Here is a 25783-nt window from a genome sequence, read left to right as displayed (position 1 = left end):
CTCATTTCTCTTCCCAATTTTTCCTCCACTTCTCTTACCTGATTTTCAAAATCCTTCTTGAGCTCCTCCATGGTGTGTAACCAATTCATATTTTCTTGGATGCTTTAGATGCAGGAGTTCTGACCTCACTGTCTTCCTCCCACTTGAAGTAATCTATGGTTTGATTATGTTTCCTGGGCTTGCTCATCTTGCCAACCAATTACTTGACTTTTGAGTGCTTTGCCACAGTAGAACTCTGCTTCCAGAATGGAGAGAGCTTTGTCCCAAATTGCTGGGGTTTTCACAGCTGCTGGAGCTATTAGCTGGGTGCCCTATCTACAGACACCACAAACTCTGACTCACTGGTCACACACCCCAGGACTACCACCCAAGACCATGATCCAGATCCAAGCAGATTAAGGCAAGAGCAATTACCCTCTGAATGGTGGCTTGGTCCCCCTGCAATCTGCAAGCCAGGAGCTCCTGAGACAGCCAGGCAACAGTGGCTGCACATCTGCTGAGCCTCTACTGCTTCTTGCCCCAAGGGCAAGGGCTGGACCATGCTCTCAGTCCCCCTGTTCCCACAAAGTTCCACACTGACCTTTAACTTTCTTTTTGGCATTTATGGGTTGATAATTCTGGAAACCACCACAGCTGCTGGTGATTCTCTCTCCTGAAGTCTGCTCTGGGCCTGCCACTGGTCAGGGCCACCCTGGGGCTGGGAACCACGTGGCTTATGCGGGGCTGTGCTTGGCTCCCAGCCTGGTGTGATAGATCCTTCCTTCAGTGGCAGCTTTGTTTCTTTTTGTCTCTTTGTGGGTTCTGTAGATCTAATGTTTGTTTAGAGTCATTTTTTTACATGTATTAGGAGTGATTGGAGGGGAGCCAGCACCAAATTTATGCTTCTACTCTGCCATCTTGGCTCTACCCCCCTTATCTTCTTTTTCTCCCACTCCTTTGACCCTTCCTGTGTTAACTCCGGTCTCCACAGTTTTTCCAGAAATGAGGGAAAACCTAAAGGCATCTTCCCTAGTGACTGTGACCATAGAGGCAATGTGGTCCTCAGACCTCATAAACATCTCAATCCTCTGACCTTGCCACTGGGAGGAGTAATACTCCCAGATTCAGTGAAGACCCCAGAGCTGTCATAGAATGATTCCAAGCCATATTTAAACACTATAACCTGTCAACCAGATGAAACCTGCCTCTAACCTGTGGGTGTCTGGATTTGAACAGAGCAGGCTATAGACAGGATAATCAGAAATCAAACATAAATTTAATTTCAAAGTGAAGGAAATGGCTTGCAAGCAAGGACACATTGCCAGAGCCCCACCCCTAGTAGGGGGTGCATTGAAGTTTTCTGTCACAAAGAATGGTGAGCTCAACCAAGGCAGAAACTTGGAGCCAAGGGCAGAGGATTCACCAGACTAGATTGGGTGGGGTGGGGTGGTGAGGGTCAATCTCCAGTGGTACCTAGTTGGTTCCCACTGGTACTGGAGAGATCGATAGCCTGATTATGTGTCCAGTCCTACTTCTGATACCAATTTATGTCAACTGGACAGAACCAGTCTCTAACCTGTGGGGGGCCAGAGCTGAACAAAACCATTTAGAGACAGGATAGTCAAGGATCAAACGGAAGTTTAATTTCAAAGTGAGGGAAATGGCTTACAAGCAAGGACATAATTGCTGGGGCCCCACCCCTAGTGTGAGAAGATCTTGATACTTAGACCAATGGCTGTGCAGTGATCTGTAGCCCTGACAGTTAGGGGTAACAGTAGCACTGTTACAGGTTCAATTCATAGAAGGGCTTCCTGATCAGAAAGAGTTCTGGATTTTACTGTGACTGAGATCGTCCAGAGGGTAAGCACAAAGGATTGTTGTTACACCAAGCTCATGGCACAGCTTCTTGCTTCCATAGCTCTGGAAAACAGGGTGTCTCCTAATATCTTGACAAACCCTACGTGGACAGATGTAACTAATTTAATGGAAATTCTACTCTCTCAGGAAGAGAGACATATTATAGAAAAAACAAATAGATTTGATCTATTGAAAGGGGAGCCCTATTAGGCCTTTACAAGACCCACATTGGAACTCCAATAATCAGGATGGTTACATCAGATTACAACAGACTAGGCAATCTCTGGTATATGAGTATGAATGCTTGTGCTGAGAACAGGACTGAGTTCCAAGAGACATTACAAGAAAAGAATGAGAACCCTAATTGTTTTTATGATAGACTGTACAAAAATGCTCACCTTTATGGAAGATTAGACCCTGCCAACCCTTGAGATACACACATCATTAGCATATACTTTATTCACCAATCATTGCCTAACATACGAGAATATTTCTGTGAGAGAGGCCCTAGATGGCTCACATTGCCTGTATGTGAACTTATGACCGTTGTTCAAATACTTTTGAAAGGGAGAAGAAGGAAAAGGAAGAGAGGCAAAAACAGGAAAAAGAAGGAGAATAAGGAAAAGACAGAGAGGAAGAAATAGAAAAAAGAGGAGAAACAGGAAAAAGAGAAAACTGGGCAGGCTGTTTCAGAGGCTATATCTAAAGCTTGAGAATTATGCCAATATCTTTACTCTAAAAGTAATGGCCACATTACTTGAGGCTGTCTTAAGAGACAAAGGGCCCTTAGAAATAAGGGGAGGAATGATCTAGAGGTTCCCAGGGAAACTGCTTCATGAAGGTGCATGGAAGGACTTGGGACTGGGGAATTTGGAGAGGACTCTTTTGTATTCCCTGGTGTGCTGGCCCCAGTTATTCCCATCCATTCCTCTTCCCAAAATAATGAACCCCATGTCACCCTTAAGGTTGGGAATACACTGTATGATTGCTTATTGGACACTGGAACCTCTTACTCAGTTCTAGTGAGTAAACCTAGTTTCAACTGTATTGTCTTTAAATGTCGTTGGGGTCTCAGGGAAGCCTCAGAATGTTCCAGAATTGTCCTATCACCTAGTGTCATGGGGGCCCTTTCTATTGAACATTCTTTCCTCCTCTTATACAAATCCCCTGTAAACTTATTTTGGGGGAAATCTCCTATGCAAACTTAGGGCTACTATTTCCTGCTCCCCTGAAGGTGCATTATCCCTGCTGCTGCCTGAGAATTCCCACTTTCTGTTCTCCATTCTCATTCCTACTTGATCAGGGGGCAGTTAGGGACACTTAGCATCCTATCTGACATCCTGATTCCCTTTGGGCCTATTCATCCTAAGATATATGACTTCTAAAATCTATTCCCTGGCACTATTAAAACTAAAGAGGGCTCTCTAACTAAAAGGGGTATCTCCCAGTATCCTTTGTCTAAGAAAGCCATTGAGGATATTTCACCCATTATTGACTCCTTAAGAGACCAAGATATTATAATTCCTGGCAAATCAACTTAGAAAATGCCAGTCCTTCTGGTTAAAAAACCTAAACAGACCCAGATGGAAAACCTGTTTATCATTTATCAAGATTGATGCACTATCAACACTTATGTTATACCTAGAGAAATAATCAGATTGATTCTTTTTTTTCTTTAATTGATCCCATTTACAGTTAATTGGTTTTTGTCCTGTAACTTCCCAAGTCTTTGTCTCCAAACTTAATTAGGAAATTTAGCTGGTCTGTAATGAGTTAATTTTGGAAATCCAATCCTCCTGTCATCACTGTCCTGTTCTTGTGTTAAGGAAATCGGTTCCCTTTGAGGGGAGCAGGTGGACCAGGGAGTCTGGTCTAGTATCTTTATACCACCAAGCTATCCTTCAAAGATGTCTGGTTTGCTGTCTCTGTCCTTGCAGATGCAACTATACTCGAACAATGAACATATCTTAGTCACAAGAGGGAAAGAAAGAATTGTTGCTAGCCCTCATTCCCAATTTCCATCTCATCATATTTTCTTCAATCTATGATGCTAAACTTCCTATGTTCTGTACTCCCTAAAACTATAAAAGAGAATTGTCTCTCTCTTTCAATGTCTTATCTTGGCTGAAGAAGTTGAAATTCTATTTATTTGGGAAATTCACACTTTACTAATAAATTGATTGGGCTAGGAAATTTGTGCCTCAGTTTAAGTTAATTTACCTGTTACACTAGACATCCTGTGGTAGCCAACCCTGCTACCATCATTTCCTCAATTCCTTGTGAGGTAACCTGATTTATAGTGGAAGAACTTTTATTTCAGCATTTTTTCAATCTCCTTACATCCAGATTCCCAGTAACTCTTTTGCTTTTATGTGGAAAAAAATCACAGTGGACATGGATTTCTTTCCCTCAAGGGTATACAAAGAGCCCCACTTGATTCAGATCTTACAGAAAAATTTGGTTTCCATCACTTTTAAAGGCACCACCTTGGTCCAGTATGTGGGTGATCTGCCTCTAGCTTCTCCAGAGGCTCAGATTTGCCAGGACAGTCGTCATCTACTTTATTTTATTTTTTCTTTTAAAGGCTATCAGGGTTAAGTAACTTGCTCAAGGTTACACGGCCAGCTATTTCTGGGTGTGGTGCTAAGTATCTGAGCCTGGATTTGAACCCAGGTCATCCCGACACTGGAGCCGATGCTCTTACTTGCTGAGCCACCTGGCCGTCTTAGTAGTCATCTACTTTAACAAAGAAGCTATAAAGTCTCCAAGTCCAGTGCTGCCTGCCACAGGTGGAACATCTGGGGTTTCTCCTAGCTGCTGGGATTTGTTCTGTTTTGCCTACAACCACTCAGACTATCCAGCAACTCTCCATATCCACCACTAAGTGGCAGCTGAACACTATCTTAAGAGTGGCCGGATACGGCAGACAACGTATACCTTCATTCAGCGAGATTACCAAGCCCCTTGTTTCACCTACTAAACATTCCATGTCTGGACCTTGACAATTAACATCTTTCTGCTCTTGTGGAGATCAAAAGGACTGTTATCAGCACCTGCCCTGAGAATCCCAGATCACAGTAAGTCCTTCTCTCTTTCTGTACATGAACAAAGGGAGGTAGCCTCCAGTGTCCTAACTCAGATATTGGGACCTGCTCCTCACCAGTAGCTAATTATCCTTATTCTTATTGATTTTGTGGCTGTGGGAGCATCACCCTGCCTATTATGGGCTGTGGCTGTCACTGCCCTTTGGTGCAATAGGTGTGTGATTTTAGTTTGGGCTTCCCTTTTAACAGTGCAGTACTCCTATGTGATTGAGGCAGTTTTATTTCTCCACCAAGCTCAGGCTTTCTCTGATCAGAAACTTGTCAGATATAAAGTGACTTTGCTCTTAGTAAAGAGAACATCACTCTCAAATGCCAAGCTGTGCTAAATCTTGCTGTGATGCTCCTTGATTTGCTGACCTCAAGGGATCCTCTCCATGACTGGACCTCAGTAGTGGATGTGGTTGAAAAACCCTTTGCAGACCCTCAATGACTTTTTGTATCTTGAGGGGTCCTCTTTTATGAGAGACGGTGTTCACTATACTAATGTTGCTATGGTTTCTGATTGTGACACTACACTATACTAGTGTTGCTATGGTTTCTGATTGTGACACTATCTGAGTGGCTTCATTGACTGCTAATCTCAGCTGCTAAGCTTGTGGCCTTTACCCAGGTGTGCCACTAGCCAAAGGGCAAAGCACCATGAATCATATTCACTTGACAGTCAGCTTTTGGTGCTGTGGGGTTGCTCTGGCTACAGAGAGGCTTTCTGATATCAGTCAGTAAGGGCATTGCAAATGCAGAATTCACCAAAGGTTTCTTGTCTGCCCTGGCCATTGTTCACTGCTCTGCCCACATGGGACAGACTTCTGCTTTAAGAGGGAACAATGCTGTTGATGATGCTGCCAAGCTTGCCACCCTGGAAGGCCCTGTGAATATTTTTAATCTCTCCTTCTGGTGATGATAACATCCCTCTTTCTTATAATGATGCTGAAGTGGAGAAGTGGAAACAATAATGTGAGGCAAAACAGGCTATTAGGGTCTGGGTGACTGCGAAGGACAAACCATTCCTTCCCTGGAATTTCTATCACCAAGTAGATCTACCTGTCCATAAGGGAGGCAACTTTGTCGCTCAAGGAATTGTGGGTTTGATTAGGAGGTTGGGATTGTGCCAGGAGCCCTGTATGTGCCTCTTCCCCTGCTTGTCAGGCTTGTGACCAATGTGCCTCCTGTGACAAAGCCCATGGTGGGCACCCTCTAGTTTATACACCCTCAGAACATTTGCAGATTGATTTCACCCACGTGCCTAAAGATGGTCATTACAAGGTTTGTCTTGTTGTCATTGGCCACTCTCTCAGTGGGTAGAGGCCTTTCCTGACTTTCATGCCACAGATGGATTTGTTGCTAAAATACTCCTGAAGGAGAGTGTCCCTCTCTTTGACCCATCATCCTACACAGGCTCTGATGAGAGCACCCACTTTACTGATTCTATCCTATCCCAAATCTACTCTTGTCTAGGAGTGACCCCTAAATTCCATATACCTTCCCAAAGCTCAGACCAAGTTGAATATATGAATAAGGAGCTTTAAGTCATGACTGACAAGTCATCCCCTCAGCATTGTTCTATTTGCACAGCAGACCAAGGTAGGAATTACATATATCTCTTTTTGAAATGCTTTTTGGACACACTCCTATCCAAGCAAAGTCTTTTCCCCCGGTATTACTAAGGGGAGATACCTCTGTTACTTCCTACATATAAGAATAACAAATCAGGCTGCAGGAACTCCTGCTCAAGATATAACCCAAGCCACCTCTCAAACATCCAGTGAGATTAATAGAAATTAATTTTTTATTAAAGGCAGTCTTGCAGAACCACTTGACCTTAAATGTTCTCACTGCTGCTTTAGGGGGAGGATGTATTCTTATTAATCAATACTGTCGTTCTTACATCAGTAGCTCAGGAGAAATTGTTTACAAATATCCATGGGCTTCAATGTATTATGAATGACACTCAGCAAATTGTGACAGAAACTCGTAGAATATCTGACAATAGCTAATGATGGAATCCTTCTTGGCCTGTTAGCCACCCTTGTTAAATGGGTTAATTACCCTTAATCTGGTTATTCTTTTCAAGCTGTGCCTTAATTACTATATTGGAGTATGTTTTGAGCTTTCTCTAAAAGGGAAACTTATGGTAATGCATGCTAATGATACTGACCATGTTAAAGATCTTATAGAATTAGCTTATAGATAAATGATCCCCTTTTATCCATTGATAAAAGGTGGGCAACTTTCCGTGTTTTGATCCAGCCCTCTAATTTGCCTACTACTCTGGCCTGGATCTGATGCCATAGGGGCTTCCCCCATGCCTTGGGAAACTTTTTTTTTTTAAGCAATTGGGGTTAAGTAACCTGCTCAAGGTTACACGGCCAGTTATTTTGTGTGGGTGCCAAGTATCTGAGGCCGGAACCGATCCTGGGTCTCCCGATGCCAGCTCTTACTCACCGCGCCACCTGGCCGCCCCTTTTTGGAAACTCTTGAATATGATTACTCTTAATTTACAAATGATCAATTTCTACTTCAGGATGAATTTAAACTAGTAATATGTTTATTTTTAATAGCTATTGCAACTTGTAAAAGGTAACAGTAACCTAACCCCAAACTGTGATTAATGAAACTTTGCTATTTGAGGTAAAATCTTGTGAGACTATAATTGATAATATTCTGAGTTTGACTTCAGACATAATCGGGTCATTGTCAGTATTTCACCATTCCAAAGAAAATGGCAGCAGCTTAATGGAAATGGGATCTGTGCACTGCTTCTACTGGTGGATATTTGTCCCTGAGGAATAGTTGAGGTGTTAACCTTATGAAGGCTAAGATAGGACCCTCTTGACTCAATTTCCCATATAAGAGATTTTCCCACCTGGTGAATTCCGAACTAGCTGTGATAATCCTGTTATACAATTAGCCACCTTTATGTCTCTTGCTTGGAATCATAATGGAACCAGGGAAGCATCTTCCCTGTGGTATAACTATGTCCTTTTTTTTCCCCAATTTTATCCAATTTTCATTTATAAGCATAAGATATACATCCTCCTAAGGAAGGAAATAGAATTAGACAAAATTGAGTTCTTAATTAGACAGAATTTAATTGGAATAATAAATTTTAAGAAAGTAACACAATCACAATTTAGAAATTAACAAGTTCTCAAAACAGAATTAAGAATTCTACCTATATGGGACAGCTAGGTGGCACAGTGAACAGAGCACCAGCTGTGGAGTCAGAAGGACCTGAGTTCAACTTTGGCCTCAGACACTTGAAACACTTACTAGCCTGTGACCTTGGGCAAATCACTTAACCCCAATTGCCCTGCCTTCCCCCCTGCAAAAAAAAAAAAAAAAAGAATTCTACCTATAAATTCCCATATTGAATAGAAATCATTCATCTTTTCTGTCTGGTAATTTTAAGAGGCAAAAGAGCTTATTTTCACAAGTTATACCCTCATGGATTTCTTTTCGAGATTTTCTTCTTCAGCATATTGATAGCAGTGTTAACATTAAGCATAAAGACAGAAACAGCAAGTAGTAATTTGATAGATCAAGAACTGCAAGGTTTGAGATGGTTTAATTAATGAAAAAGCAAGAAATTTTAAGTTGTTGAACTGGGTTTTATGTAGAAAGCTGTACTAACATGTATCAAGCTCTGTGCTGCAAATGTATCAGTAAGCACCTAAAAACTGCTGGTGACCTGGAACCAGATGAACATCTTCTAGCAGAAGTCCTCTTCAGAGCTGCCCTAAGAAGGAGACCTAATCCAGAATAAGGTCTGTGCTGTGATCAGAAAACTATCTGAGACATCTGGGACTCAAGATTATTATGAACATTGATTGGGCTTAGACATGACATGCAAATCTGTCCTTCTAAGGAGACTGCCCCCCATGGATTTTTGTCAATGTCAGTGGGATGGGTTGCTATAAGATTAGGCCAGATGATTTTGTGACCATTGTGACAGTCTCCCTTAGGGAAGACTGTAACATACTCATGTGCCCCAGAATATTGTACACTCTCATGGCCATAGGCCTCATTATGAGCTTTTGGCTTTGTATTGACTTTTAGGTTATTTGTACTATGACGGTTTTCTCATTTGAAAAACATCCAATGGTTAGTTATAATCATTCTTTACAACTTGATTAATGTTTAATATGAAGTTATTTGTAGAACTTATATTGAATTGCATGCTGTCACAGTGGGGAAGGGGAGAGAGGAGGGGGAGGGGGAGAAAATTTGGAACACAAGGGATTGTGGAACTGAATGTTGTAAACTAGAAGAAAATTAATTAATTAATTAAAAAAAAAAAAGAAAAGCATCCAATGGTGAGGAACTTGACAACGGAAGGAAGAAGGGAGGGAATGAGCATTTATATAGCTCCTACTATTTGCTGGGCATTGTTCTAAGCACTTTTGTGCTAATAAAGATCTAACAACTGACTCACAAAAAAAATTGCACACACACTTTTAAGTTTAATCTGTATCGTTAATATTTTTCTATCACTTTCTTAAATCTAAACGATCAACAAAACAGTAAATCAAGTTCTGCTTTGTAGCATTTGCCTATTTCCAAAGAGTAATGTACATCCTGGAAAATCTAACTAATGCACACACGCATAGGCACAGAGAAAAAGAGAGAGAGGAGGAGGAGAAGGGGGGGGGGAGAGAGAGAGAGAGAGAGAGATGTAGAATTGAGAGATCACATTCCCAGGAGACAGAGAGAGAGAGAGAGAGAGAGAGAGAGAGAGCCAATTCAAGTTGGCTCCATTACAACCCTGAACTTACCCAAGGGAGCCCATTACACTTTTGGATAGCTCTAATACTTAAGAAGTTTTTCCTTATGTCAAACATAAATCTCTGCAAATTCCACCTACTAGTTCTGGCTCTGCTCTCTGGAGCCTACTAGAATGAGTAAAATCTCTCTTTTACATAAAAGACTTTCAAATCTTTGAAAATAGCCACTATGTTCCACTCCTATCCCCAAATCTTCACTTCTGGCTTAATATTCCCACTCTTTCCAAGGGCATAGTTTTCTTCTGTCCCTTCATCCATTTAGCAAATATTTGAGTGAACGTTTGCTGTGTAAAAGCGTCTCTGTGGGAGAGAGAGCCAATCTCTGAAGCACAATTAGCTACCAGGCTTCCAGACCTCACCACAGGCCCTGTTTGGGTCTGGGTGAGCATGGAGAAGACTCAGAAGATATGAACCAGAGATTCAGCCTTTGCTGATACTACAATATGAGCTTATCAAATATCATTTCCCTGCTTTAAAATCTGGGCAGTGTGTGTTGTAGGGCCAAGGACCCAGGTGTAGGGAAACACTAATAGGCACATGCACTATGACTTCTTCCTTCTCTCCCCCAGCACTATATGCCTCTTAAAATGCCATGTTATGCTTTCAGACACAAAAGGGGAAGGCTACAGCCCTGCCCACTCACTGTTGAGTCTTAGGTAAGAAGCTCCTGAATGACGCAGATGCCCTCCCTTTCCTACTGACCTAACATATGGTGATAAGATTCAACTACTGCCCTGGAGGTTCTAATTATCTAATAAGTTCTTGCTGTATATTTAATAAATGCTAAATTATACTAACAAAACTCTTGATTTTCCTGCAGTTGGAGTGGAGCCACACTTGAGTAATGAGGGCTGTCCTTATGTGGCTCAAAGAGAGACAGAATAGACATCTCTAGCTTCTTCTCCCCCACTTCCAACCCTTCTCCAACAGAGACTTTCCTGCCAGGAGTAGAAAAAGGAGGTTGGGACCAGAGGCTGATCTGCTCTCCTCAGAGAGAGGGGGTACCAGGCTAGAAGTGTATCTATCTGATCCCTTAAATATTTTTAATCTAGAGGATATGATTGAGTCATTTTGTCAATTTGGGGGGGGGGAGAAAGGGGAGGAGATCCCAATAAGGCTTGACCTTTTTCCCAGAAATATTGGGAATTGAGGAAAAGACACAAAACATTGGGAATAGCAAAGAAACCCATTTATCCAAATCAGTAGCAAAACAAATCAGAGAAGAGAATATATACCAGATAATACTGAGTGAAGAAGTTCTTCCATTAGGAGCAAAGTAAATCAACTCAACCAATATAGGCCTTAATCTCACCCAAGGGAAAACTCTATGAATTCTCTAATGTAGTAAGCTGGGAATAGGGACATGATGGAATCTGCCAGCCCTTTTCATGTCCTCCCAGTCTTTTCCTTTAGCAACCTCGAGTGCAGTTGACTCTTCCACCTTCTCTTTCTGGAAGCTGGAGTCCTGAAGTGCCCAAAGCAACTAGACCCAAAGCTTTATTAATTAATTTATTGGACTGGCCCTTGAAGAGTCCTAGAAAGGATGGGCAAGAGCTAGAACCCTTTCACCTCTTCCTAACTCCACCCTGCCTCTCATGCAGGGCAAGGCATTCATCTCACCAATAAGGAGAGAGTCCCATACATATTGGCTTTGGGACAGGAGTTAAACTTCTATGGGAAATATAGCTCATTTGTAACAGAGTTTTTTGTCTGTTGTCTCCTCTATTAGATTGTGAGCTCTTGAAGACAGGTGCTGTCTCTTGTCTTTCTTGGTGTTCTGTTGTTTTCGTTGACTCATTTCCTACTCTTCATCTCCATGGGGTTTTCTTGGCTAAGATACTAGAGTAGTTTGCCATTTCCTTCTCCAGCATCCCCATTTTATAGTTGAGGAACTTAGGCAAATAGCGCTTAAGTGACTTGCACAGGGTCACACAGTTGATAAGTGTCTGAGGCCAGATTTGAACTAGGGTCTTCATGATTGATTCCAAACCCAAGGCTCTGTCCACACTGTACCACCTAGCTGCCCTGGCCCATAGTAAGTGCTTAATACATGTTTACTGACTGACTCAGCTGAACTAATAGTGTGGCCACAACAGTTTCTACAACCTAAATCTTGAAGAGACGCACAGGTTACATAGAGTGTGGACTGCTCTTGCTTGCACACCCTGGCATACCCAGCTTGTGTTCAGAACACACTTATGGGTCATGTATTGCTGTTGGAACTTGGATTAAATTCAACATACATTTATTACAGTCTCCTTCTCTATGGCAGGCACAGGGGATGTCAGGATAAAAACTGGCACAGTCCCTCCCCTCAAGGAACTTGTGTTCTACCAAGAGAAAGGGAGAAGGACATCATATACAGAGATATTATATACATTCTATACAAAGATAAATATAAAACAAGGTAAAGTGTGATAAGATCAAAGGTGAGATTCCAACAATATGAATCAGGATGTGGGCCTTTGTTGCCTCTTTATGTTTGTTCTTTCCTTTTTGGGGTGGAGGAGATTGGACTTAGCTACAACCTTGTGAGTTTTGAAATGTAAGGAGAGCAAGCCACCAGCTGTGAGGTGTGGTACACTGGGTCTGGCATCAGGAGGACCTGAGCTCAAATGTGACATCAGATATTTCCTAGCTTTGTGAACCTGGGCAAGTCACTTAATCTCTGTCTGTTTCAATATCTTCAACTACAAAGTGGGGGTAATAATAGCACCTACATCCCAGGGAGGTTGTGAGGATCAGATGAGATAATATTTGTAAAGCACTTAATACCATGCCTGGCACATAGTAGGTGCTTAATAAATGTTTATTTCCTTCCACCAGAAGTCTGGAAGCTGGAGTCAGCGCCAAGATTCACCAGAAGTCAGATGGTGGTAAGGTAAGAATTTGCCTAGCAGAATGGCCTGTCCAGCTTAGTCTAGCAGCGGCAGAGGTGCAAATGGATCCATGCATTGGGCATGCACATTTGGAAGTGAATCTGATGAGAAGAATAGTGGATTGAAATTTTTACTGTTTGAGCCCTCTATCCCCAGGGACCAAGATGGTAAAGAAGAGATTGTGGGCCCAGGTGTTGGGGTGAAATTTTTTGCACTTCTGTTCTTGCTATATATCTTTACACTAACTATCCTTTTGTAAAAGTCTAAAAAATGTGAAGAGGTAGAAATCTCTTTTAGTATCTAAGGGTATAAAGAGTGGGGAAGAAGGAGCCCGTAAGCTGTCCAGAAGACCTAGTGGAGACATATGTGAACTGTCACTATCTTATACATGGCTTCTAGGTTGCTGGATGCCTAGACCCCATTTGTATCTTCCCATGTTTATATAACTCAAGTGCTATAATGCGTCGCTTCCCTTAATACTCACCTTTGATTCCTCACAGTGCAGTTTTCTATCTGATAAGCCCGTTCCCCAGTGGTCACCATTGAGTGCTCTGTCCAGACTTGTGTTGCTAATGGTATGAAAAGCTTATGCTTGCATTCCCTGCTTAGGTCTCCTCAACCAGAGCTTACAGTTCTGAGCGGTGCCTTAGGCATATCCCAGCTGGTAAACACTCTGATAACATCTATTCTGCTCTCTGTTCTAGAGTCATTAGTAGTGAATCTGATAATGTCTTGGCTCAACCAAAACATCTCAGAAGTATGCTAGACCCTACAGATAAAGTCTTAGATTTTTAAAACTATAGGATTTAAGAGTTGAGTAGACCTTCAAGATTGCCACCACCTCTCCCATTTTACAAAAAGGGAAAGTGAAACCCAAGGAGGTGAAGTAATTTGTTCTGGTGGGTAGTAAGTGGAGGCATATGAATTTGAACCGAAGTTCTGATTCCAAGTCTAGTATTCCTTCTCTAGATCTTAGAACTATAAGGGACCCTAAAGATGATCTGGTCTAACCTCATACTCCAGGAAGAGAGCCCTTCTGTGGTATTCAATACAGTCATTCTACTTCTGCTAGAACTCCTCTAATGCTAAGGAGCTAAATATTTCCTTATGCAGTTCATTGTTTAGATTGCTCTATTATGAAGGTCTTGCTGAACTATAATCTACTTCTTGCTGCCTACTCCTGCTCTCTGGGGCCAATCTTTCTTTCATATGACAGTACTTCAGTTATTTGACAGTGTAATCAGAGGTTGCCACTTTCCTGTGGAGAAACTGGTTGAACATCTAAATCTAGAGAACCAGATTCTGTCTACCATTGCCATCTAGGAGTGGCACTCTGGTAAGAGGGAAAGAACCCTGGCCTTCAACTCAGAAGGCCTGATTTTGAGTCCCGGATCTGTCACTTACTGGCCATGTGACCTTTGGCAAATAATTTTCTCCTCTCTGGGATCTCATTTTCCTCACTTGTAAAATGGTGTTGTATGATTTATAAGGTATGAGAGGAGTGGCACCTACTTTATGTAGGTTAAGTGTTTTTCCTTTAAAGGAACAGGAAGGCCATTCTCTGGATCATCATTGGTTTGGTTTCCTCGCCAACTCAACCTATAGGAAATTGTCAGACGCTATAACAGAATTCCTACTGCTTTGCAAGAAATTCCCACTGACCTAGCCCAGTCATTTATTGTGGTGAAAATAGAGAATAACTAGTTTATTTGAAATAATATATTTTTTAACCTTAGGAAAAGGTTTTTTTTAATTTATCTTATTTTATTTATTTATCCTTTGTTATTAGTAAAATCTTTTTTATTTCATATTATGATCCAAAAGTATCTCATTGCATTCTGACCCAAAATCTGAATCACTGGGCTTGCCTGACTTAGGCCTGCATCATAATGTTAGGTTCCTTCAAGCTCTAACTTGACTGGTACTGCAATCAGTAATCAAGAGCTTGGACTAGGGCGGCTAGGTGGCGCAGTGAGTAAAGCGCCGGCCCTGGAGTCAGGAGGACCCGAGTTCAGTTCTGGCCTCAAACACTTAACACCCACACAAAAAAACTAGCTGTATAACCTTGGGCAAGTTACTTAACCCCAATTGCCCTCCAAAAGGAAAAAAAAAAGAAGAGCTTGGACTAGAAGGCTTTGGGTCTGAATAGGCAGAGAGGGATATATGTATGATATATATGTATAAAATGTGTTATATATATGATAAAAATATATGTATAAAATTTATTAAAATATAAAATATATGATACATACATATAAAACTGAGGGTTTTATACACGCATACACAGATATAGATAGATATCTGCATATATCCCTCAGAATATGTATAATTTGGATCTGTTATTGTGTGTGTTATACACACACGTATTTTATATATATATATATATATGTATATATAATATATATACTCACACACACATCCTGAGAAATATATTGATATAGATTCCCATGTAAGGATTCCTCAGGAACATATGTAAAGTATGACAAAAGAGGGATGTCTTCTCAATGGAAGGAGGGAAAGGTTTGGAGCATGAGGGACCAAGGTAAAAAATAAGAAAAATTTCACCTATGAGCAGGTTTGGGACATCCTGTGTTTTGTGGGCCTTGGGAGTGTCTGTATTGGAGTGGATCTGGGTCTCCTAATTCAGGGAAGGTGATAAGAACCTAGAGATCAGCCGGGAGAAGTAGGGATTTATATTAAAAACCTGTGACCCTCACTTGTGAGGATCAAATGAAATAATGTAGGTAAAGTGCCTTACAAACTCTGAAGCACAGAGATTAATCATAGTTCAAACTAGGGTTGGGAAATTGGAGGTTTGCCCTAAGACACTGAAATTTAGAGGGTGGTGACTGTACTTTCAGGCAGCATGAAAACAACTGAGTAGAGGTCTGAGGGGGAAAGGGGCTATGCCATGCAAATGGCCTGTTTTCTTCTTCCAGCTCTCCCTCCCTAGTCCTGTGAACTTCTCTCAGTTTACCCCCATTCAAAACACTGCTCTTTCTAAGAGTACTTTAAAGGAACAGTTTTATGCCACTTGGTCACAGGTATATCTTGTGTTACTTAACCCAGATGAGAAAATTGACAGGGCTCAGATGTCAATAATTTTTGTTGTTGCTGATGAAGTTTTATTCTTTTCATCATTTTGATCATTCATCATTTGATGTAGTTTGGATAAAAATGGTCTTCAGATAAATTTCTTTTTTTTCCCTTTTTTGGAGGGGGGTAAGACAGGGCAGTGTCTGAGGCTGGATTTGAACTCAGGTCGTCCTGACTCCAGGATTGGTGCTCTATTCACTGCACCACCTAGCCACCCCTTCAGATAAGTTTCTATCTTATTGCTCTTTTTATGTCTGGTGTTCAGTGAACTATTGTGGAGGTGTACAAAATGATTTATTTTTGTGATTGAGTGAAAGTGTTGAGATATAGGCTTATTTCAAGTAAAAAAGCATTTTTAGGACAACTTCTCTAGCAGTTAGGATGGTGGTGATGATATATACTTATTTCTGTTAGCACATGGTTTTAATTTCTTCTACCAGGTCTCTATATTTAGAGCTCCACATAATTAGAGTTTCTGAGTATCTGGTATGATAACATATATTTAAAATGTTGTTCTTAATTTTTTTGTGGATGAATGTTATGTCCGGGTAATTGTGGGTAATAATTTTGCCTGTGATAATGGCTCTAATTCCAGCATGACTTATTTGTTGAATTCTCAAGAATCTTTTGGAATTTATACTAGCTGTTTATCAGTTCATGAAGAACAACAAGCTCCTAGTATATAATTCTGGCTCCTTCCTTTCTAGGCATTTAATGGGTACCAAATTTCTGTAAACCTTAGACTATAACTTTTATAGTTTCCACCATCTTCTTGCAAATCTGCACCAATTTATAAGCCTGAATTCTTTATGAATGAACCTTCTGTAGTTTCTTGTAGTAATGGCATGATATATTGTTATTAAGAACCCCTTCTGTTTCTGTAGAAAAATCTATTGGACTCAGCCATTTTTTTCAAGGCTTGTTTGTCAACATACTATTAGATGAATATGTATAGATGTGTCATTCTTGAATCTTAGCCATTTCATAGTTTCTATCTGATGGTAAGCCGCTATCAGTCATGTTCCCTACAATCAGTGATGTGTATCGCTTTTTAGCCTTGTTATTACTTTATGAACCTGACTCTGTTGTTCAGTAAGTATTGTGACAATAATTTTGATACCCCTACCAAATTTAATCAGCATTTAATCAATTCATTGTGGTTTAATGGATATTAGTGACCGTAGTAGTTATTTAAACATAATAGGATTAAATCTAATAGTTAATGCTGTTAGGATAAGTGTTATGATTGACTAATCTACTATATATTAGTGGCAGTGTTCGTGTATTGATTATACTGTTCAAATTATTTATATGTTGACCTATGTTAAATATAGAGAAGAAACCTGCTGTGCCCCGCACCCCCTGTTGGTTGCTATGTTCCAGAAAACCCGAGTTTCTTATTTGCCATGGCCAGATAGTTGTAACAAATGCCGACAAGTCCCAAGAACTCTTGCCTAGTCACTGACTAAACAGTAGTAAGTCCTGGACCTCCATTGCCTGGTCACTGGTTAAACAAATAGATGGCTAGGAGACATTATCCTTGACCAAATATGGGAGCTCCTTCCTTTGGTTACTTCTTTTTTTTTTTCCTTTTTTGAGGGCAATTGGGGTTAAGTAACTTGCCCAAGGTTACACGGCTAGTTTTTTTGTGGGGGTGTTAAGTGTATGGGGCTGGAAGCGAACTCAGGTCCTTCTGACTCTGGGGCCAACACTTTACTCACTGTGCCACCTAGCCGCCCCACTTTGGCTACTTCTTATGGCCAAACATGGAGTTCTACTTTCTCCCCTTGACCAATCATGTAACTCTTCTTTTTGGAATTAACCAATCAAAGATTTGTACCACCCCTTTTCTATTTTTAGTATTCTCTCATTCTCCATAAATATTCCCAACCCTAGGATAGAAAAGGGTATTTGACTGCAGAGGAGAGTCTTGGATCCAGTTTCTTGGGGACCATCATTTTCCCTAAGAAATTGTAACTGTTTGGAGCCCTCATGCCTCAGTGGTCTTTTGTTGCAGATTGGAATATGGGGGTCCCATATTTTTTATAAATTTTTAACGTGGTTGTTATCCTCATCGTCATCAATTGTTAAGTGTTTCAATGTTTGATCTGGAATGCAAGAGTTTTGGAACCTGGGCCTGAGTCTCATTCCATTCTTATTTCCCCATAGCACAAACCCAGTTAAGTGAGAAAGAAAATCAAAATGATTCTGATCCAGAATGGTGGCCCTGGGGTCTCTCAGAGTTGCCATTACACAAGAGCCATACACAGGGCAATATTTCCTTTAATCTAATTGCTGAAAGTCAGATCCATATGAAAGGAGATACCATCTTCCTCTGGCCCCATCCTGGAAGCTCTTTTGCCCAGCATTTTGCAGGGAGAAGGCATTCAAACTACTTTCATCCTTCTTTCAGCTCATGTCTCATCATCTCTAAAGTGCATAGATGGACACTGGCCACAAAGAGGTGCTGTTTCCAGAAATCTGTACTTCCCCTGGGTGGCCAACTAAGAGCGGTTGTATAAGGCCAAGAACAGGACAAAAGAAGAGATTGTGAAGGAAGAGAAATCTGTCTTTGGTGCCTTTTCATCTTTCTTTAGAGGCAATTAAGAAAAAAGAATAAATTGGATTCCCTACTGCATGCTGGACAGTTTCATCTAGTTTTATTTGTTCCCACTGTTACTTCAAACTCAACATGAGCCCATCATCTTTCTATCTAAACTTGTTGCTGTTGTTCAGTAATTTTTTCAGTATATCTAACTCTTCATGACCCCATTTGGGATTTTCTAGGCAAAGATACCGCAATGGTTTGCCATTTCTTTTTCCAGATCATTTTATAGATGAGGAAATTGAGGCAAAGGGGGGGGGAGGATTAAGTGACTTGCCCAGGGTCACACAGCTAATAAGTGTCCCAGTAACCTTTATTGTTGTTGTTCATCCTTCATTCTTGAAGAGGACTGAGGTCAGATTTGAACTCAAGAAGATGAGTCTTCCTAATTCCAGACACTGTACTCTGTACACTATAGAGCTAGCTAGCTGCTCCCTTCTACCTAAATTTGTCCTTGCAACAAATTCACCAATTAGTTTTGATGGCAGCACCATCCTCCCAGGCACACACACTTTAAAATCAACAAGCCACCTTTGACTCTTCCCTCTATTCCAGATTGACCAAGTTGACATCTATTCTACTTTCCCAATATCTTTTGTAATCATCCACTCCATTCCACTCACACAACCATCAAGACTCTCCCTGAAACTACAGCAAGAGTTTCTTCACTGGTTTTCCTGAGTTCTTTCTTTCACCCTCCAACCTGTTCTTCAGTCAGCTGCCAAAATCCTCCTAATGCAAAGCTCTAGGCTTGTCACTCCCCTATTGGAAAATTTTTAGCTCTTCCTCATTGCCTGTTGGATGAAACGCAAATCCCTTAGCCCAGCATTCCTAGCCTTCTACTGACTGGTTCCAACTTGCCTTTCCAACCTCATTTTATTCTATTCTGTGTTCCAGCCCACAACTGGACCACTAACTGTTCCCTGACCTCCTCCTGCTCTTTTCTATGATCTAGCTCAGGTCACCTCAAATGCCTGAAATTCCTTCCTTCCTCCCTCTCCATCTCTTCAAAACCTAGCTCAGGTACCACCTCCTCCATGAAGCCTTTCAAGCTCCACCTAACCCCCCCCCAAAAAAAAATTATTCTTCCTCATATTTCTCATAGCACTTTGTCTGAATGTTTCCTTTGTCTCTGTCACATTTTACCCTACTTATATATCATACTTATTTGTATACATATTATATACCGGCTATTAGACTGTAAGCTCCTTGAGGGCAGGGACTGTGTTGTTTTTCATCTTTGTATCCTCTCTGGTGACCACATAAGAGGATCTTAAGAAACATTTCTAGAATTCTATTGAATGAATGAAAAAATAGACTAGTCATACTTCAAGGAAAGATTGGACTAGATGACATTCAACAATTCAACAATCCTTCCAATACCGATATACTCTGAATCCATGTAGTCTCCCCTTCTATCCCCATTATTTGTCTCAAGTAAGAAGGATGGAATTAGATCATGGGAGGGACTTCCCAGTAGGCCAGGAATCAATGGTGAAAGGAGGTAAAAAGGTAGAAGAGTCTGGGCCCTTGTTCTTAAAGATCTGGAAGAGGGTTAGAATGCATTAGAAAGATATAGTCTTCGAACTACAAGGGACCTTAGTTATTATCAAGTTGAAGATTCCCATTTTATAGATGAGAAAACTGAGATCCAAAGACACTATCAACAGTATGACAAGGCAGCCAAAAAATGCTTGGTGTTATCTCTGACTGTGCCAAGGATTTTGACATTCTCTGTTTCTTTGACTTGAGCAAGGACACACAAGGAGTTGATATCAGAATGAGGATGAGTCACAGAGTCTCAGAGTTGGAAGGGACCTGAGAGTAATCTAATCCAGCCTAGTACTGACCAGAAGTTTCCTCTATGACCGCCTTCAGGTCTTTACTTGAAAACCTCAAGGGAGAGAGGATCCATTACCTTCTGAGGTGGCAGTTTTTGGTTAGCTCTAATTGTTAGGAAACTTTTCTTGATGAATGAATGAATGACAAGCAATCATTAAGTTCTGCTATGTTCCATGCACTGTGTTAGGCATGCCATTACAAAAAGCAATGCAGTCCCTTCTTTCAAAGAGCTCAGGAAAGACAACATATATAAGAGAGAAAGAGCATTTTGGAATGAGAAGTTCCAGGCATTGGGAGTGGCATTCACCATAGGACTACTGCTTGACACACATCTATTCCAGGAATGGTAATGTTGATTTGATTATTTTATCCAGGGCTAGAGTGGAAATTTTGAAGGGAAAAGGTTAGAGGGGGAAAAAAGTGGGTGTTAAGGTAGCAGCCTGGCATGAAGACAGCTGAAGCATGTTAGAGTTTGGATCAGGCCAGTTATGGAGAATTCTCACCAATCAGCAGCATGGGGCCCCAGGGTAAGAACTGGAGAGCTGGGTTCCATCTCACTTCAAGACATTAAACTTAAATTGAATACTTTGCAGTTTCCACCCACTTGCTACTAGTTTTGCCCTCTGGGTCCAGGCAGAACAAATCTAACATCTCTTCCAACAATTCAAATATTTGAAGATGCTGTTTAAGTTTCCCCTAAGACTTTTCGCTCCCTGACTAAACATCATTTAGATTTCCTTAGACCAGTTCTTGAGTGGCTTGATTTTTGAGGCCCTTCTCTGACTAGATTGCTTTCTTCTGAACACTCTGCAGCTTTTCAATGTCATTTCCAAAATGTGATGCCTAGAACAGAAGACAGTATTCAGGATTTGACTTGACTAGGCCAGAGGATGACAATCCCATCATCGTCTTCCTTCTGGAAGATAAGGCTTCTTGATTCCAGGGCTGACACTTTATCCACTGTACCACCTACCTGTCCAATTCCTTTTCTAGATATCAATAATTATCCCTTTAGTAACCAGCTCTGGAATTTTTGCCAGGAATCAAAGACAGGCTCATCAGTCTATTGTTTGTAGACAACTCTCTTCCCGTTTTAAAATATTGGGACATTTGCCTTTGTCCATTCTTGTAGCATCTCTCCCTTTCTCTGTCATCACTTTGCTTAGGAATCACACCCTGGCCCTAAGATGCAGTTTGCTGGGTCTGATGATTTATGCTTATCAAGAGTAGCTAGAGGGGCAGCCAGATGGCACAGTGAATAGAGCACCAGCCCTGGAGTCAGGAGGACCTGAGTTCAAATCCGGCCTTAGACACTTAACACAAAAACTAGCTGTGTGACCTTGGTCAAGTCACTTAACCCCAAATGCTCTCCAAAAAGCAAAATAAAAACAAACAAAAAAGAGTAGCTAGATATTCTCTTAAAATCTCCCTAACCTTGGATATTAACTATTAATTATTTCTAGTTCTTTTATCCTTTCCAGTGCAGAGATCATTCTAAACTAAGAGGGCTTGGTTGTCTCTTCTTTCCATGATCCTTATCATCACATCATCCACCCAAGCAATGGCCCTATGCCTTCTTCATTCCTTCTTTTTTCTCTAACATGCCTCAAAGAAACTGTCGTTGTTGCTATCACTGTCCTCGTCCTTGGCATTCAGAGCTCATTTAGAGCTTTACTACTTGTGACACCGTTGCTGTTGTTTGTCCTTCCTTCTCAAAGAGGACCAAGAAATCAGGGAGATGATGTCATGACTCACAAGTGAATTGGATTTAAGTGAGGAAGGACTGTGCAAAGTCACCAGCCTCACTTTCTCCTCCAGAGCCATCTGGGTCCAGTAGCAAGGTATAGATCAAGATGACTGGTGATGGCCCCCTGGTTTGGGGGGAGTAGAAAACAAAGAATAGAAGAGGTTAGGTGACATCATGGGTTTGAGGGCAATGTGATTGGTTGCAGGTCTGAGGGGCAGGAAACAATACAATTGGTTGAAAGTTTGGGAATGATAGCTAGCAATATTCCCCATCTTTTCTCCTGACACTAAGAAGTGCTCCTTGTTTGAATCTAGGTGTAAGTTAGCAGCCCAGGCTTTTAGACAGGAAACTAGACAGCCTTCAAGGATAACTTAGTAATGTAAAGATATCGGGCCTGATGCCCTTGTGTTCACTTGTGACACTAATCTTAAGGGAAGGTGCAATTTTAAAAAATTCATCTTCTATTACCTCCCATTGCTTCCATCTACTGCATGTGTTTTGAACATCTAATTAGTCACTGAGTTTCCTGTGTGTCTATATCTGTCTCTCTTCTTTAGCTCCTCATCAGATTTATTTCTCTTTGTACCTTCATAATTTCACCTTTAAGAACTTCTCATACTTCCAGGGCTAACTTTCCCTGCACAGACGTAAGCTATGGTATTCTACCTATCCTTCTTCTAACCTTTTTGAAATCTCTTCTTCCAAAATCTAGGGTTCACTTCAACCTACGTTCAGTTTTCCTTCTCTATCACAAATTCTGACCTGTTCCTCCTTGCAGAATAGTCAAGTCAAATCATTAAGCACTTATGTGCCATGCCCTATGCCTTATGGGCTCTGGGGTTACAGAGAAAGGCAAAAAGGAGACTGAAGTATAATAGGGCAACAACATGTAAACAGCTATGTACAAATAATATATATACAGGATAAATTGGAGATAATCTTGGAGGAAAGACACTAAGATTAAGGAGGAGTGAGAAAGGTTTCTTGGAGAAGATTTGACCTTAACTGAGGTTTGAAGGAAGCCAGGGAAGCCAGGAGGTGGTGATGAGTGGGGAGGGAGTTCCCGGTATGTAGGATAGCCAGTGAAAGTGCCCAGAGTTGGTAGGAGGGTCTTGTTTGAGGAACAGCAAACAGGCTAATCACAGGGTATATAGTGTGTAATGAGAGAAGGCTAGAAAACTAGGAAGGAGCCATGTTATAAAGTGCTTTAAAAGCCAAACAGAATTTTATATTTGATCTTGGAGGTAATAGGGAGCCCACTGGGGTGGGCGGCTAGGTGGCACAGTGAATAGAGCACCGGCCCTGGAGTCAGGATACCTGAGTTCAAATCCAGCCTCAGACACTTAACACTTACTGGCTGTGTGACCTTGGTCAAGTCACTTAACCCCAATTGCCCCCTACCCTCCAAAGAGCAAGACAGAGAGAGAGAGAGAGAGAGAGAGAGAGAGAGAGAGAGAGAGAGAGACTGAGAGTGTTCTCAACAGACTGCCATCAATCAATGCTGAAGTCATTGACTGTGTGCCTTAGGTTGAAGTCAATCCCTTTCTAGACAAATTTCTAGCTAAAGAAGAGGCTTTGAATGCTATTGGGCTCCTTTCCTGTGACAAAGTGCCTGGTGCTGATTCTAATCCAGTTGAGATTTACAAGGCTGGGGAGGTCTACTGCTTATATAAAAGCTGACTGAAATCTTCCCAGTTATATGGCAAGAGGAAGTTATTCCCCAGGAGTTCAAGGATGCCTCCTTTGTCTATCTCTATAAAGGAAAAGGAAATAGGTTGTCCTGTAACAATCTCTTAGGCAAATTTTTTTCAGAATCCTCAATAGGCTGATCCTTCACTTGGAAGATTGTCATCTACCTGAGAGCCAGTGTGGCTTCAGAAATGGCCAAGGAACAGTCTGTTATGGTGTTTGCTGCCTGAGAACTCCAGGAGAAATGCCAAGAGCAGAACAGAAGTCTGTACACAACATTTATAGATATGACCAAGGCCTTTGATACTGGCAGTTGTGAGGACTAGTAGAACACCATGGGAAAATATGGTTGCCCAGAAAAGTTCATCAGTTTTATATACCAGTTTCATGACAGCATGCTTGCACAAGTTCTGGATAATGGATGATGCTCTCATGCTTTCCCAATCATCAATGGAGTGAAGCAAGACTGGTGTTTGCTCCCACGATTTTTAGCATTATGTTTTTATCGATGTTGTCAGAAGCCTTCAACAAGAACAAAAATGACATCTAGGTCAGCTGTCAAATTATTATTCCTTTTTTTGCCTTTTGGAGGGCAATTGGGGTTAAGTAACTTGCCCAAGGTTACACGGCTAGGTTTGTGTGTGTGTGTGTGTGTGTGTGTGTGTGTGTGTGTGTGTGTGTGTGTGAAGTGTCTGAGGCCGGAACCGAACTCTGGTCCTCCTGACTCCAGGGCCGGCACTTTGCTCACTGCACCTCCTAGCCCCCCCTGCTGCCAACTTATTTAACTTAAAAAGGCTTCAAGCCAAGACCAAAGTGGAAGGAGAGTTGGTGCTTGACTTTTTGTTCCCAGATCATTGTATACTCAGTGCAGACTCTGAGGCTGAAATGCAACAGAGTATAGATTAATTCTCTGCCACTTGTGTTAATTTTGGTCTGACAACCACCAAGAAAACAGAGGTTCTCCACCAACCAACATTGTACCATCCATACATGGAACCAAATGAAACATCTATACGTGGAATAGCATGTAAACAACTTTTGAGTGCTATGGATAATAAGTTCACTTACCTTGGCAATATACTTTCCAAGGATGTACACAGAGATAATGAAGTTGATGCATGCATTGCCAGAGCTATGACAGTGTTTGGGAGGATCTGAAAGTGTGGGAAAGTATGGCTGCCTACCAAACTCTACAGAGCCATTGTTGCATGCCTGTGAAACCTGGATAGTATATCAGCACCATGCCAGGAAACTGAATCTCTTCCATTTGAATTGTCTTAGGAAGATTCTAAAGATCACTTGGCAAGATAAGGTACCAGATACTGAAGTTGTTTCTTGAACCGAATTGCCAAACATTCAAACTCTGCTGCAGAGAGTGCAACACTGATGAACTGATCGTGTTGTTCAAATGACACAAGTATGTTTTCCTAGAAGATTATTTTACAGAGGACTCACACAAGGCAAGCACTCACATGGAGTTCAGAAGAAGCAATATAAGGACACTTTCAAGGTCTATTGTGAGAGACATAGGAGATACTGGAGTAGAACTGCCCGGAATGATTTGTCCACATCAAAGAAGGTTCTGTACTCTATGAGCAAAGCAGAACTGCAGTAGCTCAGAAGAATATGAGATGCACAAATTGAGAGACATCTCCCCTCCAAATGTTCATAGGGAGTATTTGTGCCCAACCTGTGGCAGAGCCTTCCGAGCTCATATTGGTCTTGTCAGACACACTGTACCTTGACCCGACATAGTGATGTCATTTTGGTCCTCTTCAAGTATGAAGGGTAACAACCAACCAACCAACCTACAACCTTGTGCAAATCACTTAACCTCTCTGGGCCTCAGTTTCCTCATCTGTAAAATGAAGGGGTCAGACTAAATGACTTCTAAATGGCCTTTCTACCATTAAATCTAGGCTTCTGTGATTTTTATTTTTTGTTTTTTGGAGGGGGGAAAGCAGAGCAGTTGGGGTTAAGGGACTTGCCCAAGGTCACACAGCTAGTAAGTGTTAAGAGTCTGAGGCCAGATCTGAACTCAGGTCCTCTTGACTTCAGGGCCAGTTCTCTATTCACTGTACCACCTAGCCTCCCCTCTACGATCCTTTATGAAGATTTTCTCCTTCCCTCCTTTCCGGAATAACACATCTTTCTTTCATTGGCTTTTCTCCTTCATTTCTATTTTCTTTCTCCTACACACTTAT

At 41.4% G+C, this 25783-nt stretch overlaps 1 long non-coding RNA gene across 1 annotated transcript in view; it reads left to right on the top strand.

Moving 5' to 3' along the window:
• The first annotated feature begins 4606 nt into the window (after positions 1-4606).
• The window catches only part of LOC138176749 (uncharacterized), a 42513-nt gene continuing 21336 nt past the window's right edge, over positions 4607-25783 (top strand). Inside the window, exons 1-2 of the long non-coding RNA XR_011172381.1 lie at positions 4607-4913; positions 12548-12602. This is a non-coding gene — a long non-coding RNA (uncharacterized lncRNA). The remainder of the gene's footprint in view (positions 4914-12547; positions 12603-25783) is intronic.

The sequence above is a fragment of the Petaurus breviceps genome, unplaced genomic scaffold (genome assembly GCF_028583685.1).
Source record: "Petaurus breviceps papuanus isolate PSGF00001 unplaced genomic scaffold, PetGlider_PUasm1.0 90165, whole genome shotgun sequence".
In the NCBI taxonomy this organism is placed as follows: Eukaryota; Metazoa; Chordata; class Mammalia; order Diprotodontia; family Petauridae; genus Petaurus; species Petaurus breviceps.
The sequence above is the reverse complement of the archived record's forward strand: the minus strand, read 5'-3'. Positions and strand labels throughout refer to the sequence as shown.